This window comes from Cryptotermes secundus, unplaced genomic scaffold (assembly GCF_002891405.2).
Source record: "Cryptotermes secundus unplaced genomic scaffold, Csec_1.0 scaffold171, whole genome shotgun sequence".
Lineage (NCBI taxonomy): Eukaryota > Metazoa > Arthropoda > Insecta > Blattodea > Kalotermitidae > Cryptotermes > Cryptotermes secundus.
In genome coordinates this window covers 1,281,772-1,299,211 of record NW_019726223.1, presented here as the reverse complement: position 1 = coordinate 1,299,211, position 17,440 = coordinate 1,281,772, and the positions used below count along the sequence as shown (strand labels likewise).

Below are 17,440 nucleotides of genomic sequence, written 5' to 3'. Positions count from 1 at the left end.
ACGACACGGGACCCACGGCTTAAAGTCCCTCCCGGAGGATTTGTTCCCTGAATTTTTCCTCCCTTAAAAATTCCACGACCTCCGCCGGGTTTGAACCCGCGTACCTTGAGTCATGAGGTGGGAACGTTACCCCTAGACTACGGAGGCCGCTAAAACTAACTTCCTCTTCCTGTAATTAACCAAGCACCTTATCAGAGATGAAGTCCTGATACTTAAAGACCGAGGATATGATGATGTGCTTCCTGATCAGGGCTATCTCGGGTGTCAGTGATACTAGGGATGGAGCATTAGTCAGTTACCAGAGATGAAAGGAAACCCTTCACCGATAAAATATTGTAGCATGTAAACCCGTTGCTAGGTAATGGCCCATACATACGCAGCAGAAGAACGTGTCACGTGCGCGGTAACGTCACGCAAAAATAAAAGAGGTGTTGCAAGCGATGTTCTCTGTTGGTCCGCTCCGAAGCTATATAACTCGACCGACCGGAATCAGTTCATTTAGTGAGTGCAGTGGAGTAACATGAGTTGGTTCGCGAGAAGTCAATTAGAGGACAGCTGCAGTTCAGTCGGGAGCCGTTGCTGTTAAACGCTTGTGACGGAGGCACAGGGATAGTTCGGAAACCCAGAGTAAAGGAATAGTCCGCCGCTGGAAGCCTTTGCGAAGCAACGACTGGTAAATAAACAACAGACTTAACAGACTTAGAACGTGCTGTAGTGAATCGTAGAGCGTGTGAATTAGCGATAGCGCTGTAGTTACTTGTAGTCACGATCTGTAAGTGTTCAGTAAATCCAGTTACCAATCCAAACCACGTCTATACGTCTATACTCACACTAATACACGTGACAATATAATTCACCACGAAGCTTATATACTGTCACAAAGGACTGAACCCAAGGCCATTTGGCGAAAATACGAAGCCTGACTGCCTGAAAAATATCCTATTTATGTACGAGGTACAAACTTTTATATACACATCACCTACATTAATATGAGACGTGTAAATTACAAAATGCGACCCTTATTGATTATGCTGTGTGCATATCACTGTAATCTCAGCTCACTCATAGCAATTAATTATATCCGGAACAGGAAATGAAAATACCACTAAGACACGGATCAGATCATCAGGCGTGCCAACCGCACGTTATGGTAGCTCTTCGCTGTGATCCAGATTATGCACAAAGCTAACTATTATGAAGTGCTCTTCAGCCTTCTTCGTCTTTGAGCCCAGAATGGGCGCAAATGATTCGTTACACCCCCTATTAATTAAAACTTCTGTTTATCTTGCGGTGATTTGCAGACCGTAGGTGAAAAGCTGAATCAAATGGTAAAGTCATTCTACGTATTAGAACGATCAAAGGATTTGCTTTCACTGTAATGACGCCGGCTTTTGTTTCTTCGCTTGCTTTTAATTTTCGTTCGTTCTGTTAGAGGTTTCGAATGACGTCCGTCTGTCTGTTTGATCTTTAATTCGAGACGCGGAAACGACACCGCTAACTTAAAGAAAAAAAAACGAATAAAAAGGAAGTCTGAACGAGGCGTTTTACTGGTGTAAATTCTCTAGCTTTTGCTGAGAAAATTCCCTGTAAATGTTCAGTATGGCCTCTGGCGTATCACAGTTAAAACAGACGGATAAGGGAGTCTTAAACCTAACAATATTATATAGTGCCGCGGGTTAGCGTCGCGTTAACAGTCTGTGCTTGCCTTCAGGGGCATCTAAGTCGGGGAGAAACAATTTGGTAAACCTAGAAATAACTCGAAGAATGCATGATATTGTAGCATATAGACCCGTCGTTAGATAACGGTCCGTACACATGCAACAAAGGAACACGCCCGTCCGCGGTGACGTCACGCAACGACAGAAGAGGGGCTGCAAGCGGCGTTCTCTGTGGATCCGCTCCGTGGCTATATGACTCGACTGACCGAAGTGAATTCAGTTAGTGCAGTGTACTTGAATGCAGTTAGTGCAGTGCAGTTGAGTGTAGTTAGTGCAGTGCCGTGCAGTGGATTACAGTTGGTGTAGTGCAGTGGAGTGTAGCGGGCTACAATTAGTGAAGTGCAGTGGAATGGATTACAGTTAGTGCAGTGCAGTACAGTACAGTGGAGTACAGTTAGTGCAGTGCAGTTGAGTGTAGTTAGTGCAGTGCAGTGGATTACAGTTAGTGTAGTGCAGTGCAGTGTAGCGGGCTACAATTAGTGAAGTGCAGTGGAGTGGATTACAGTTAGTGGAGTGCAGTACAGTGGAGTACAGTTAGTGCAGTGCAGTGGATTACAGTTAGTGCAGTGCAGTGCAGTGGAGTGGAGTATAGTGTAGTGTAGTGCAGTTTTAACAGTGCAGTGTAGTTAGTGCAGTTGAGTGGAGTGGATTGAGTGAGTTAGTGGAGTGGAGTCGAGTTGACTTGAGAGTCGACAGTGGTGGAAGAGTCGCACGGAAGCAGAGGACAATGTTAGATGTCGTTACCAGAAAACCGATGAACACACAACAGACTGAGAAGAATTAAGTGTGTGCTCTAACTTGTAGTTACCATAGCTGAGTGTTCAATAAATCCAATTACCAACCCAAACCCAGACTGCAGTCACTGATACGCGTGAAAATTTTAACTCAGCAGCTTATTTTGACGGCTGCTAGACATCTGTGCGTGTTCTGTTGTGTTTTGCCAACTGCGAAACGTGACCGAATGAAAGTCGATATGAAGAAAGCAGTCTTCTGGGATGTGGCACCGTGTAGATGTGGTGTTAACCGACGTTTCGGAGGAATGTATCGCCTCAATCTTCAGGGTAGAAGGAAAAATTAGAAATCCGCAAGCGTCGGTTAACACCACATCTACGCGGTGCCACATCCCAGAAGTCTGCTTTCTTCATAGTCACCGCCGTGAAAACCTCAAATCTTACGAAAGTCGACATATTCGTAGTTTGTATATTGAACAAGAGATGTAGTTACGTGTACAGTCCTTTTGTTATAATGTAGTTATAATGTAATTGTATCTATAATTCAGTTCATCTGAGTATTTTGGGTAGAGGAAACTGAATTATACGTCAAAAAAGAATTGGGTTTGCATGTGTGGACTTGGGACAGGGACCATTGGTGATTGTTTTAAACAATTTTTGGTTTCCATATGGAGCAGGATACTGTGATTATTGGCGCCCCGAGGATGTTTCTGCTTCGCGGAGTTAGTTATGTGAAATGTAATGAAGTCTTGTTCAGCAGAGAGCAGGTCTGACGAGGAATCTCTCTAGTATTGTTCAGAGACCCATCGTGATGAGATAGCTCTCACGTGATCATGTTGTCTGGGCTCTCGAACCACTTGGCGATGACAAATACAGAATGTGCCAGAACAGACGGAAGTCTCTAGTACAGGACATCTCTTACAGTGACGGGTCCGATGAAGCGGCTACTGAAAGCTCGTCGAGTCGGCCAACTATGGTCTCTCTACGCCGCCCACTGGACTTAATTTTACTAGAGAGAGGGAAAAAAATACGCCATAAACACAACCCACAAACTGTGCACCGCGTCACATTTATGTATATATGTATCTATCTGTCTGTCTATTCATCTATCTGTCTATCTATCTACCTACGTACCTACTCCTGTTGCTCCCATAAGCATAAGGCATCTGTGAAACGCGTTGTTTCACTTCAGTTTCTTAATCTGAGACAGTAGGTAGCACTCCTTGGACGGGGGATCAGCCCAACCGAAAGCTGCTACCTACACAAGACAACACAAACAGAATAAACGCAGACAGACACACAGACAGACAGGCATGCCTTGAGTGAGATTTGAATCCACGATCCCAGGGTTCGAGATGGCGAAGACATTTCCTACCTTAGACCACGCGGCCACTGTGANACTCCTTGGACGGGGGATCAGCCCAACCCAAAGCTGCTACCTACACGAGAAAACACAAACAGAATAAATGCAGACAGACAGACAGACAGGCATGCCTTGAGTGGGATTTGAATCCACGATCCCAGCGTTCGAGATGGCGAAGACATTTCCTACCTTAGATCACGCGGCCACTGTGGCCGGCCCGGAAGACAGTAAACTTCATTAAAAACTTTACTCTGCTGGGAATTGAACTCCGCTACTCCATCTCTTGGCCATTACCTCTCTGTATTCCCTGCCTCTTCGTTTCAATTCCCTTTCCTTATTTATGTCTCTTTTTAGAGTTTTCCTTCGTTACTTTTATTTCTGTTCCTTTTCTCTTGTTTTTATAAAAGTAGAGCCAACTTTCTGTCTCATATTCCAATCTGCTGTGGGAACGGCAGTGCTTCATGGACCCTGTTTCCAACATACCTCTGACATACACACTGACGCAGGTGTGTTGTTACGGGAGGTTGCCTGCAGGAAGTATGAAGTATGGTAATTGGTAGAGCGTATGGACGGTACATGCGTGTACAGAACGAGGAGCTCGAGAGATGTCTCTGCCTTCGCGAATTACAGGCTTCACAGTTGTCAGGAAGTGGATTTAGCTTATCCTTCAGACTGAACTGTAGACACTTCGAACAAAGAAAAGGGACGATTTACAACGAGAGTTCGCTTTAATACTCCGCCGGGAAAGCTCCACGAACTTTCAAGAGCTATGTCATGGCCTACTATGAATGTCGCACAAGACACTCTTGGACTCTTGTTGATTATTTCCCTCAAGTGCTACTTTGGCAATTGGTAGTGGACACTGAAATTAGAATGAAGTCACTGGAACAATATACAAGTACTTGTACTGAAACTTGTGAGAGGGAAACAGTGTTACTACTTGAAATACTTTACTCGGTCACCTATTTTGACATTTGCTTATTCTCGTGTTAATTAATGTCATTTCCTTCTTCTATCTGCCTTGTACACACAGTCCGGTGGGGCACGCGGTAGCGTGAGTGGCTGAGGCACTATGTTATAAGCCGAAAGGTTGCGGGTTGGATTCCCGATGAGATGATTAGATTTTTCAATTGACATTAAACCTTCCAGCCGCAATATGGCCCTGGGGTCGGCTCAGTCTCTAACAGAAATGAGTATCAGGAATCTTTCTAGGGGTAAAGGGTGGGGCGCCTAAGGACGACAACCTCACAGCCATCTGTGATCCGATTGTCTAGAAAATGTGGGAGCCCCGACGCGTCACAACCTGGTCTTCCACGGTCTGTTAAGAGGGACAGATGCAATCTGGTTCTCAAGAAACTCGTCCATGCCGCGGTTTTTCTTCAGTTTTGTCGAAGGCCAGCCTAATCGGTGCAACAGGATGTGTTCTTTCTTAATTCTGTTAATTATTTTAAGCTCTATTTACTGCCGTTCTTTTCCAAGAACTTTTTATATTAATATTGTGCTTACCTTCTAGAACATGTCTAATTACTTTACTCTGGATATCTTGTGTTAATCTGAATGTGTTCGAGAACAGGATGTTATGGAGAATACTTGGACCCAAGAGGGATGCAATAACAGGAGGCTGGAGAAACTTGCATAAGGCTGGGCTTTATAACAGTTACTTTTCGACAAATATTATTATAATGGCCACTTCAAGGTTGATGATAAGGGCAAGGCATGTAGTATGCATGAGAGAGAAGATTAATGCATACAGAATTTAGGTTGGAAAAACAGAAAGAAGGAAACCAATAGCAAAACGTAGACGAAAGTGGGAAAATACGAGTAACAATAAAAAATGGAATTTAGTGCAGTAAGATGGTGTGGTATGAACTGGATTTATCCGGCTTAGTACAGTGACACTTGGCAGGCTCTTGTGAACACGGTAACGAAGCTTCGAGCTCCATCAAATTTTGGGAAATTCTTGAGTAGCTGAGCGACTGGTGGCTTCTCAATAACTCATGTTCGTGGAGTATATTGTATTGTGTTAAAAAATGGATATTTTCTCTTGTTTAACAATTAATCTCTCTGTTTTCTTTGCAGGTTGGGATAAACGACATCGTGTTCATAGTTGTGGCAGGTAAGCAGAGGAAATGTTGTCATTATTGCTACAACAATAATGTTACAGGTTATTCTGTCCATGAACCTCTAATTTATACTCTAATTTGGGCCCATCACAAAATGGCTGCATGAAGAATACATTCTGTCCGAGCAGCTTGGCGTAGCGATAACTCAGTATATTGTATTCTAAAGGTCCTCGGCTCATATCTCGTTCAGAACACCAACTGTACTGACTGAGATTTAGGAGGGGGGGATTATTATCTCGATTAGGCTACGAACATTCCCATCCTAACCCTTTCATTTCATTTTTCGTCTATTCTACAATGACGTCATATGTTGTAGCTACTGTCAGCTCTTAAAGTAACCGAGAGAATGCAGTTTATATCAAATTATACACTGCATTAGTATATTTTTCATGGTGTCTGCAGCTCTCAGAATGTAAGCTTATCATATGACGTATTATCCTTGCTTTTTCTTCAAAGAAATGAGGCAAATAACGAAAAGCCTCTGTCAATTTATCCGGTTTGCTGGCCAAAATTTGAACACGAGACATCCGGAATACGGAGCTTGAGTCGTAACCATTTTACCGCGACGTTCGATGCATGACGAATTATATATATATATGGTATCCCAGGGAGAAACGGTCGATATTCATGGAGGTCATACTATCGGTCAGTCTAAGAAATAAAATATATATGCACATGTGTCCTCTTCTTGTTAACAGATGATGGAAGGTGTACTTGTGAAATTAAATCCAGGATTGCCATGGCAAAAGCTGCATTTAGCAAGAAGAAGAATCTTTTTACCAGCAAATTGGACTTAAATTTGAGGAAGAAACTAGTGAAATGCTACATTTGGAGCATAGCTCTGTATGGGGCTGAAACATGGACACTTAGGGCAGTAGATCAGAAACATCTGGAAAGTTTCGAAATGTGGTGTTGGAGAAGAATGGAGAAGATCAGTTGGACCGATTATGTGAGAAATGAAGAAGTGTTAATTAGAGTCAGTGAGCAGAGGAATATCCTACATGAAATAAGAAAACGGAAGGCTAATTGGATTGGTCATGTTTTACGCAGAAACTGCCTTCTAAAAGAAGCTATCGAAGGAAAGATAGAGGGGCGGATAGAAGTGACAAGAAGACGAGGAAGAAGACGTAAGAAGATGCTGGATGACCTTGGGACAGAAGAGGATACTGTCATTTGAAGGAGAAAGCTCTAGATCGCATTAAGTGGAGGAATTATTTTGAAAGAGACTGTGGACCTGTCGTCTTGACAGATTACTGATGATGATGTGTCCTCTTCCGAACGGTTTCTGAGATAAGAGTTGTTCCCTTGTACAGTTCCACAACTGTTCATAAGAAAGATATATTGCGTACTGTTTATAATACCGGTATTTATTGTTCAAATGACAAAATTGGTACAATTTACCTAGAATAATACATTTCCGAAAATTCCACCGTCAACATTAATGCATTTTGCAGCTCGTGTGAGGACAGCGTGTTGCTCGTGTGTACAGTGAAATAGCTCTATCCCGGAAACCGTTCGGAGTGGGACACATGAACATATACAGTTTTTTTACTTAGAACTACTGATGCTATGACCGAGAATATTGACCTTTTCTCCTGGAACACGCTGTATATACCTGGTGGAGTCATTAAGTTCGTGGAATCTGGTTTTATCGCATCATATTACAAGGTATTCACATACACTTACACAGATCCACATCGGCCCTCAAAATAGTTGCCGTTGGCCGCTATGCAAGTCTGCCAACGTTGATATAGCTGTCGAAAACATTGCTGAAACATATTGGCAGTAAATTCCCGTATGACGCTTTGCGGCCATTCCATGAACTTACTGACTGCGGTAGTATAGTAAAATGTCTCATGTGAACGCTAGCACACAACGCCTATGTAGCTCCTAAGCTAATATAAAGCATTTTGCGAAGTAATTTTCTGTCATGTGCTTTAATAAATAAATAAAAACATTCGGCCATATGTGGCTGGTGTAACTGGCCAACCGAAAGAAATAAGATGAATTGTATGAGTACAACCTTGAGTCTACAGAGTTTGTCTGTTAGGTGCTGAGTTGTCCTTTAGCTTTCGTGCATTTCAGTGGTCTCAAGTAGAAGGGCTCTTTCATTACGTACGTCATTCGCTGCAGATCCGCTAAATTTCCACCCGAAACCCAATATTGATGTTCTACTGGATTCCTGGAAAGCCAGTCCTTCCCCACCATGCAGTGGCTTACCCTCACTTCAGATAACTCTCGTGAACAAATATAATATTAAATCATTACGGCACCTCCTCGTTTACCAAATGATTGTAGGGTGGTACGCGTGACGCAAATAACGGGTTCTAGTTCGGATGATTGTACTTATTAGCATCTTGGTTACAAGTTCTCTTAATCACAATTGAATACAGCGCTATCGCTGATTTACACAATTTTAACTTCATTGTTGCACACGCACTAGGATCGTTCGTCTTCACTTGTCCTCTCCTGGCAACGGATCTCAACACAGAAACTAGCACTTCAAATTACTATGAAGTCTTTTTTGCTATTTCGTCTTCAATCGCTCTGGAACTTCGGAACTAAAATTCTTCTGCACTCCTCCAGCTTATGACTGACTCGTAACTGCCCCTGAACAAATTTTATCAATGAGTGGTGCTGGTGGTGTAGGGGTAAGACATCAGCGTAGTGTTCAGAAGGTCCCTGGTTCAAAACCAGTAGGATTTTTGGCCGCGCCATAGCTCAAGCGTTTAGTCGCTGTCTTCCCACCGCGGAGGCCCGGGTTCGATCCCGGGTCTGGTCAAGTGGGATTGTGGTGGACAAAGTGGCGCTGGGGCAGGTTTTCTCCGAGTACTTCGGTTTCCCCTGCCAATCTTCATTCCACCAATTGCTCCACAATCACCCTCACCTGTCATCTGGGGCTGGTACAATAGGCCAGAAGTGGCCGCAGTGCAAGGGACTTAGTCCCACTCCACTAACAATAAAAAAAATTCTGTCACTGCATTTATTTTTCTTATAAACATTCTGCACAGACCCCAAGGAAAACAACGTCTCTATTGTTGATGACGGCACCTCTTACGCGGAAGTGTGTTTACCAAGCCGTTGCTTAGAAACGGGTTGCATAATCCCATTGTTCCACTGCTGCTCGGCGCGGACGACATAGAACACACAGCCTCATCCATTGTTGCGTGTTGGATCATGCTTACAGAGCTGTTGGCTTGTAACGCGTTGATCAAATCTGTTACAATATTAAATGAAACCAAATAAATCAACCAGTTTATTATGTTAATCACACTGCATGTTTCGACCACTTGACAATCATCAGGCGGCTGGGATAGAATACACCTCCTTCAAGAGTTCTGTTTTTGCGTATCCATAGTAAATGTTGTTTTTGTACACGTCATGGGAACGTGTTTACACTTGCTACCTAGGCAACGATGTATTCCCTGCTGTTTCTTGTAACGGGAACATGGTTACCGAGCCGTTGTCTAGCAATGGACGTCTCGCTTCGGCTTCGATTTTCCGGTTTTCATGCGTCATGTCACAATATAATATAAGCTATAAGTGAGATTGGTTCCCATGTCATGTCTCGTATTCTGAAAATGGGTCTCTATATATTGTGGATGCGGAGGGGGCAGGGTTGTGTCCTGTCCTTTGAAAAATCGTGATACAGTACTGTGTGTTGAATTCGATTCTTTTTAAATTCCATTAAAACAAATTGGACGTGGCGAAATGTACATGAAAATAATAATCGCTATCCCAAAGGGGAGGTTTCTAATTTAACATTGCGTGGCGCCGCTTCTCATTAAACAGTTGAAGGGTTTGATTCAATAATGATACAACTCAATTTTATATATTTATTGGAGCCTAATAACAAATTAATAATTTACATAAGTCCGTATAAAAAGAACTGCACTCACTTGTCGTTACTTAAATTAATTTTCTGCTGACTGCTTTCGTTAGATTCAGTATAAAAGAGGTTCGTGAATTTTAGAGCAAAATCACCCTCACCTATCATCTGGGTCTGGTACAATAGGCCAGAAGTGGCCGCAGTACAAAGGACTTAGTCCCACCCCACTAGCAATAAATATAAAAAATAAAAATGACTCTTAGGGAAATTTGTTGTAAGGATGTGGATTAGATGGAACTGGCTCAGGATCGTATCCAATGACGGGCTCTGGTACTAGCAGTGTTGAACATTTTAGTTCTGCTGCTACAAGTTAGCAGGTTAATTAGTAAAGAAATATATCGAATATCTGCATAGCCTTGGTTGTTTTGTGTCATAGTGATGTAACGCGAGCTAGTTTTCATGTTCTAAGTAATTCCAAGAACTCTGCATAGCCTTCAGCCCCCTAAACTCGCGTATTTTCCTCAAGACTCCACATCAAGTTACGGAACCCGCAATTAGGATAACTGCTGTCCCATACAGAATTTGAACTTGGTACTTCCAGAACGAGACTCCTATTGGTTACTCTCCTATCATCTCACACCACGGCAGTGAGCTGCGAATCGGTGGATATATTTTAAAAATACAGCGACTTCACATATTAATTAGTTTACTTTCGTTATTTTGAAAAAAAAAAGTAAAAGTAGGTTTATGGGATCATTATGCTGTCTGTGTGTCCTTGTATCCCTCCTGTCAACTTTTGAATTCCTGACCTGATCTTTATGAAACTTGGTATGTATATCACGGTACCTGAACCCATCCCAACGGAGTACTTCATACATCCCTCCCATCAGTCTGTGCGTCTGTATGTGCATCCCTCTTATCGTTGCCAGGCAACGGCTCGGTAAAAATTTACGGCGGCAACGAATTCACACTTAACAATAGAAGAATTGTTTGACGCGTCGTTTTCTATGCCGTACGTGTCGTATCATATGAAAGTGGGCTATTTGTTCTTCCCGGGACTTCTTATTTTTATTTCTAATTTAAGGACTCTGTCATTAACACAAGACTGCATGGCCTCGAGTGATGCAATGATTAATGAATAATTTATTTGAAAGGATGTGAACGAAGTGACCGTCTATTTTAAGGCACCATTCTGACATTCACCTGAAGGAACTTTGGAAGACCACGAAAAACCTCACTCAAGTTAGTGAGATTCGAACCTTAGCTCTCCAGAATACAAGTCAGAAGCGTTACCGCTTGATCCGATTTGGCTGGTATATTTAATACTGAAGGATTTATTTCACGATATGGGAATTTCCATAATTCTGCGCCCCCTCCAAGATGGGGGGGGGCAGCCAGAAAATGTGCTTCCGTATTCAGGACAGAAGCAAATGGTTTTAAATAGTTCTAATATTTTTGGTATTAATATTTATTTTGTGAAATTCGATATTTGTAATCGAGGAAGGGGTGGGGAAATCCTTGGCATGTCCGCGCTGTCGACGCCTGCTTCTCACTATGAACACCCTCGAACCCTAGATCTCGCACTGGATGTAACCTGTAGCTTCAGGCCTGGAGATTACAGAATTGAATCTGAACCCAGGAAGACAAATATTTTTATTCAGGGGCGGAAGTGAAGTCCCATGATATTCGACATGTCATTTAAGCCATTCAAAGCTTCAAACTGTTCTGTCAATAGAATTAGTGGGTTTTTGGACTTTTCCCATCGCCCGGTGTTCTAGAAAATAGAAAACACTACGTTTCGGAAACTGGGTCTGTTTCCGTCCTCAGGTGAGTGAGGGAAGACGCCTACTCAACTGGGCTCCTTAGAAAGAACTAATCTCAATCACTGGACAACTCCTGTTAGATTCACACAGCTATTTAATAACCTGAGACCAGGCTAATTCGTCGGGAGATAATAAGAAAATATAGAGTAAAAATTGTAATAAAGCACGCACATGCTTGGAACTAGGATAGAAAAGGAGGTAGAAATTTATGCTACAAACTTATCCAACAAAACAAAGTTCTGTCAGTCTTTCGAATGATCTCGTTGATTATTTGATCATTTTTATCCCTCTGTGTTTGTCGATTGATGTTTGGCGATTAATTCGTTCCGGTTGAGCCATTAAAATAAAATTACATGTACCTAGAATCAATGCAAATCCACTACTGAATTTCGGGTTCTTATACAGAATCCGTTTATTCATTCTGAACCAACTTACGAATTTATCTTGCACGATGTTGTTTAGTGTGCACCATAACCTCACACGGTAACATTAGAGAATATGAAAAATGGCGGACCAGTTCCAAGGAAGTAATCCCCCATGTGTACAGGCTAATAATACCTAGATATAATTCTGTGACGTAGCCTAGAGATCATTCATTGCTCTTCCCTTAATTGTTCTATTTTTGCGTAGGTGCTGCACTCTATTGAATTACTCCCGTTCCATGGCCGCCATCGTTTCTATGTTTGTGACCGGAAGATGCGTTCTTGGTTGTTTCTGTCAGTGTTCCTTTGTGATGGCCAGAGGTGAGTAAATAAGATCTAAAAGTATGTAACGATGGTGCATTAGTACAAATATTATGTTTTTGGATATTATCCATCGTCTTGTCTATCTCTAAAAACCGTCCTGTTTATTTTTCAAAACACGATGTTTAGAAGACTGGATTCTGCCTCCGTCTATCTCTAGAGATAGAGCCTAGCTCCATCGATTGGGCCCAACTGTGTAGGTTTTACCTGAAGACGGAGACAGAATCCAGTCTCCGAAACGTTGTGTTTTGAAAACTAATCAGGACGGTTTTTGGATAAAGAGAGGGCGATGTCCAAAAACATAATATTTGTACTAGAGGTGAGTAATTTCTTTTAGTTGTTTGTTGCAGTGGATGTTACTAAAATATTCATCATCTGCTGGAATAGTGTATTGATTCGGAAGCCTGGAGGCACAGCGATGTTTGAAATGGCCGATATTTGCAAAATGCATTCTTGCTTATTGTTGAACAGACGTCGGATTGCGAAGCTTGTCTGTTACAATCATGGAAAACTTAAGGAATTTTTCAAGGCAGTAAATTTTCCAAGGAGGTACAGCTAGAAAATTTGCTAAGAAGCTTACGATGCACATTTAAGTATTTTAATACTTTATTTACTGATCACTCTAAATTATTTCGGATAGACAAATAGTGTTTTTATGTAAAGTTTTCATTTTTGGTATTGATATTTGTCTAGTCCCTCAGTTTGTATTTTTTCCCAAAAATACAGGAGAGAAATGCACACCGAAAAGATTAGCACAGCCGTAACGTTCTAGACCCATATTTGCGATGTACACGAATTGATTTTCAACTTGGACACAGTATACTGGCGTTCTCGGGATTTTACTCAGGTAATCCAGGCGAATTCAAATATAGAACATTGATGTCTTCGCTCTCTCGAACACTAGTATCATAGGTTCGAATCCCACTCAAGACATGGATGTCTGTGTGCGTTTATTTTGTGTTTGTGTTAGGTAGCGGCTTTGCGACGAACTGATACCCCGTCCAAGGAGTCCTACCTACTGTCTAAGATTAAGAAACTAAAGAGAAACGAAGCGTTTCACGAATACCCCATGCTCCAAATGAGAGCAACAGGAATAAAGAAAGAAGAAGACATTTAAATAGGCCACAACATCTTCCTTCCACTTTCTCTCCAACATAGCATTCACTAAGCATCATACCAATGTGAGCTACATAATCTGTGCTATTAAGAGCACCGTTACAAGAATTACAAGCAAAATTAACAGTTCTGTGTTCCAGAATATGACGCCATGTAGCCCGCTGAAAGCCCACCAGTGTTTCCGAGGAAGATGTCAGTTGACTTCCAGCGGGCTACATGGCGTCATATCCCAGAAGACAGAACTCCTCATAACCAGCGCTGTAAGAACCTCAAATCTTCCAAGCAAAGTGTGTCTCGCGAGTGAAGACCTGACTTACGAGAAAACTGAAGAAAAATGTTAAATATACATATACGCACGACCCTACTCTTTTTTGGCAGTTGGAAAGGGTGTAGGGTAATGTGCTAGGAGAATTTAAATCCGCCATCTTGATGCTACAGGTTGCGTTGAAACACACCTCCAAGCGCTATATCATTAATGTGTTTTGTAAGATGCATAGCATCAGTAAGCACACGAAACACCCTCCAGGGGGCGCCATTAGGAAGATTTAAGGAATTCGTGTACACAGCTGGCGGTATGTTGCAAGGCGCGATGCTGTGAAACTTCATTGAAGGATACAGATGTTGTTTCACTTGAACGATAGGTTTATACATGGCGGCGAGCAACATCTTGTGCTAAGAGGCCCGCGCCATAGCTCAAGCGGTTAGTCGCTGGCTTCCCACCGCGGCGGCCCGGGTTCGATCCCGGGTCTGGTCAAGTGGGATTTGTGGTGGACAAGGCAGGTTTTCTCCGAGTACTTAGGTTTCCCCTGCCAATCTTCATTCCACCAATAGCTCCACAATCACCCTCACCTATCATCTGGGGCTGGTACAATAGGCCAGAAGTGGCCGCAGTACAACGGACTTAGTCCCACCCCACTAGCAATAAAAAAAAACAACTTGTGCTGGATTAGAGGTTCCCACAGCGGTGACTATGAAGAGTACCATCTGCAGGAACGTGAAGCCGTGTAGACCCGTATACAGGTTCATTGGTGTTTCACATGAGTGTACTCAATCCATCTTCACGGTTGAATGTATATCAAGCTGATCTTTTTCTACTTACCTTTTCTCTCATTCCTCCTTTCGACCTCAAGTGTGGATGCGAGAGGTTCCTCCAAAACTTCGGTGTACTTTAATGGCTGCATGGCGACAAGTCCCGCAACCGCCTCTGTGGTCTAGTGGTCAGCGTTTCTGGCGACAGATCCAGAGATCCGGGTTCGATTCCCGGCGCTACCAGATTTTTTGAGAAGTAGTGGGTCTGGAGCGGGGTCCACTGAGCCTCGTGATGATGACTGAGGAGCTATTTAAAGGAAATAGCGGCTCCGGTCTAGAAAACCTAAATTAACGGCCGTGGGGATTCGTTGCGCTGACCATGCGACACTCTCTATCCGTAAAAGTTAGCACTAAACTACGCCGACCAGCGGCGGTAGCTCGGTCTGTATAGTTCGCTTGCGGACTGCAGGCTACGGAGTTTGTTTTTTGTTTTGTTTGATGGCGACAAGTCCCAGAAAATAGTAATTGTTGGTTTTCTTCTTTCATTGCCTCTTTTTTCAATTATTTCTTCTTTTCTGTGTTTATTCCTTTATTGATTTACTCGTTTTCGGTTATTCCTTTGACTTACGCACTTCTTACTGAACACTGAATAGGAGCGTGGATAGCTCAGTCGGTATAGCGACTGCCTACGGGCTGGAAAACCGAGGAGACAGAGTTCGAGTCTCTGTTTGGTCAAGATTTTTCTCTTTTCCGCGTCTTCCAGACTGGCCCTGGAGTCCACGTATTTCCCTATCCAATGGATACCGGGGACTCTTTCCCTGGGGGTGAAGCGGCCGGCACGTGAAGCTCACCACTCACCTCCATCTAGTGTTGAGATCAAGAAAAATGGATCTATACATCCACTTCTCCATACGTCTTCATGGCGTACTGCTTAATTAATTAAGCTCAGGGACAGTTTTACCTCACTGAACACTAAAGAAACACTCGGAATTATTGGGTCATTGAACTTTGTCAATTGTCCGAAATTTTCCCTGTTATCTCCCACTGACAAAGCCTGGCCTCGTGTCAATAAAGCCGTAGTTTACTGGCACAAGTTGTGCAGTGATTGGGATTAGCCCTTTCTAATGGATCCAACGGAATAGCTATCTTCCCTCTCATTTGAGGGCGGTAACGTGCAGTTTCCAAATAGTTGTGTCTCGTGTTTTTAGAACACGGGTCGAGAGACAATGTCAAAAAATTCAGCAATTCTGAGTGTTATACGCCATCATCAGAACCATATCTCGTAAAGAGATACACGTACCTTTGATCAATCGTAGGAATTCAACAGGTAATTCATTTCTTTTAAGGATAAAAGGTAAAGCTAAGCCTGTAACGGGCCGTGGAGGCCAATAGAGTTGTGAGACGTCGAGGCTCCCACATTTTCTAAACAATCGGCTCATTTATGGCGGTGAGGTTGTCAGCCTTACGCACCGGCCTCCCTTTACTCGCAGGAAGAGTCCTGGTACTCATTTCTGTCAGAGGCTGAGTCAACCCCAGGGCCGTACTACGGCTGGAAGGATTAGTTACATAAAAATGGAATGATCTCATTGGGAATCGAACCCGCGACCTTCCGGATTATAGTTTAGGGCTTCAATCATTTCTTTTATGGAGTTCGGATGGAAATAATAGCAATGCATTTCCAATTTTAAAACCAGTTTTACCGTTTAAATGAAGCAAAAGAGGTCAATTTGGAAAGAACTGTTCTAAGTATGTAAATTTTGAGGTTTTCACGGCGATGACTATGACGAAGGGTCGTCTTCTGGGATTTGGCGCCGTGTATTCTTGGTTTTAACCGACGTTTCGGAGGAACATATGGCCTCCATCTTAAGGGCAGTTGAATTGCGTTGCGAATACAGAGAGCAGTAGCTGCAATGATTGGGAAGTGAAAAGCGCTAGTTTATGTATGAAGTAGGCAGGGGGGTTTGGGAGAGGGGACCAATGGGAAGATTGAACAGCGATTAAGGCCATACATGGTCTGGGGGGCGAAAGGGGGGGATACCGGCCAGTGAATCCAGGAACATGGAGGTCAATGGCACGGAGGTGGCGGTTAAACAAGAAGAACCGGTTGGCTGGGGACAGGCTATTGACGTCAATGACATGAACTGGGGACAAGCTACTGACGCCAATGACATGAAGAAGAACCTCTCATCTCTTCCCTCAAAGGAACTCCACAAAGCCACCCCAGTTCTTCTTCATGTCATTGACGTCAGTAGCCTGTCCCCAGCCAACAGGTTCTTCTTGATTAACCGCCACCTCCGTGCCATTGACCTCCAAGTTGCCTGGATTCACTGGCCGGTATCCCCCCCTTTCGCCCCCCAGACCATATATGGCCTTAATCGCTGTTCACTCTTCCCATTGGTCCCCTCTCCCAAACCCCCCTGCCTACTTCATACATAAACTAGCGCTTTTCACTTCCCAATCATTGCAGCTACTGCTCTCTGTATTCGCAACGCAATTCAACTACCCTGAAGATGGAGGCCATATGTTCCCCCGAAACGTCGGTTAAAACCAAGAATACACAGCGCCAGATCCCAGAAGACGACTTTCTTCAACTGTTCTAAGATTTATCCTTGCTTTTAAAGTTTTAATCGCTTCATATTTAACGACACGGCCAATAAAACAGTCTGTATATTGTTGAATATTAAAATTACAGTGAATATTTAATGGGGAAGGATGTGAAAAGAAGCAGTCGTGACCTAATCTGATTTACTATCTCGGAATTTGCCTGAAGGGACTGAAGAAAACCAAGAAGACAGGATAGTTGGTGTCCCCTCCCGAGATTCGAATTCGACATCTCTCGAGTACAAGACGATTGTTGTCCCTGTAGTCAGCCTGAGTGCGCGCACTGGGTTTGTGTAGAAGCGCCGTTGAAAGGCGCGATACACTGATCCAAAAGCACTAGCAATTTGGTTAAGCTGTTTTGCAT

At 43.1% G+C, this 17,440-nt stretch overlaps 1 protein-coding gene across 4 annotated transcripts in view; it reads left to right on the top strand.

The window, feature by feature from the left end:
• The window catches only part of LOC111863878, a 478,046-nt gene that overhangs the window by 426,162 nt on the left and 34,444 nt on the right, over positions 1-17,440 (top strand). For all 4 annotated transcript variants that reach the window (XM_033751255.1, XM_023850660.2, XM_033751257.1 and 1 more), the window contains 2 exons: positions 5,892-5,928; positions 12,218-12,330. The gene's annotated coding sequence lies outside the window, so the exon portion shown is untranslated. The remainder of the gene's footprint in view (positions 1-5,891; positions 5,929-12,217; positions 12,331-17,440) is intronic.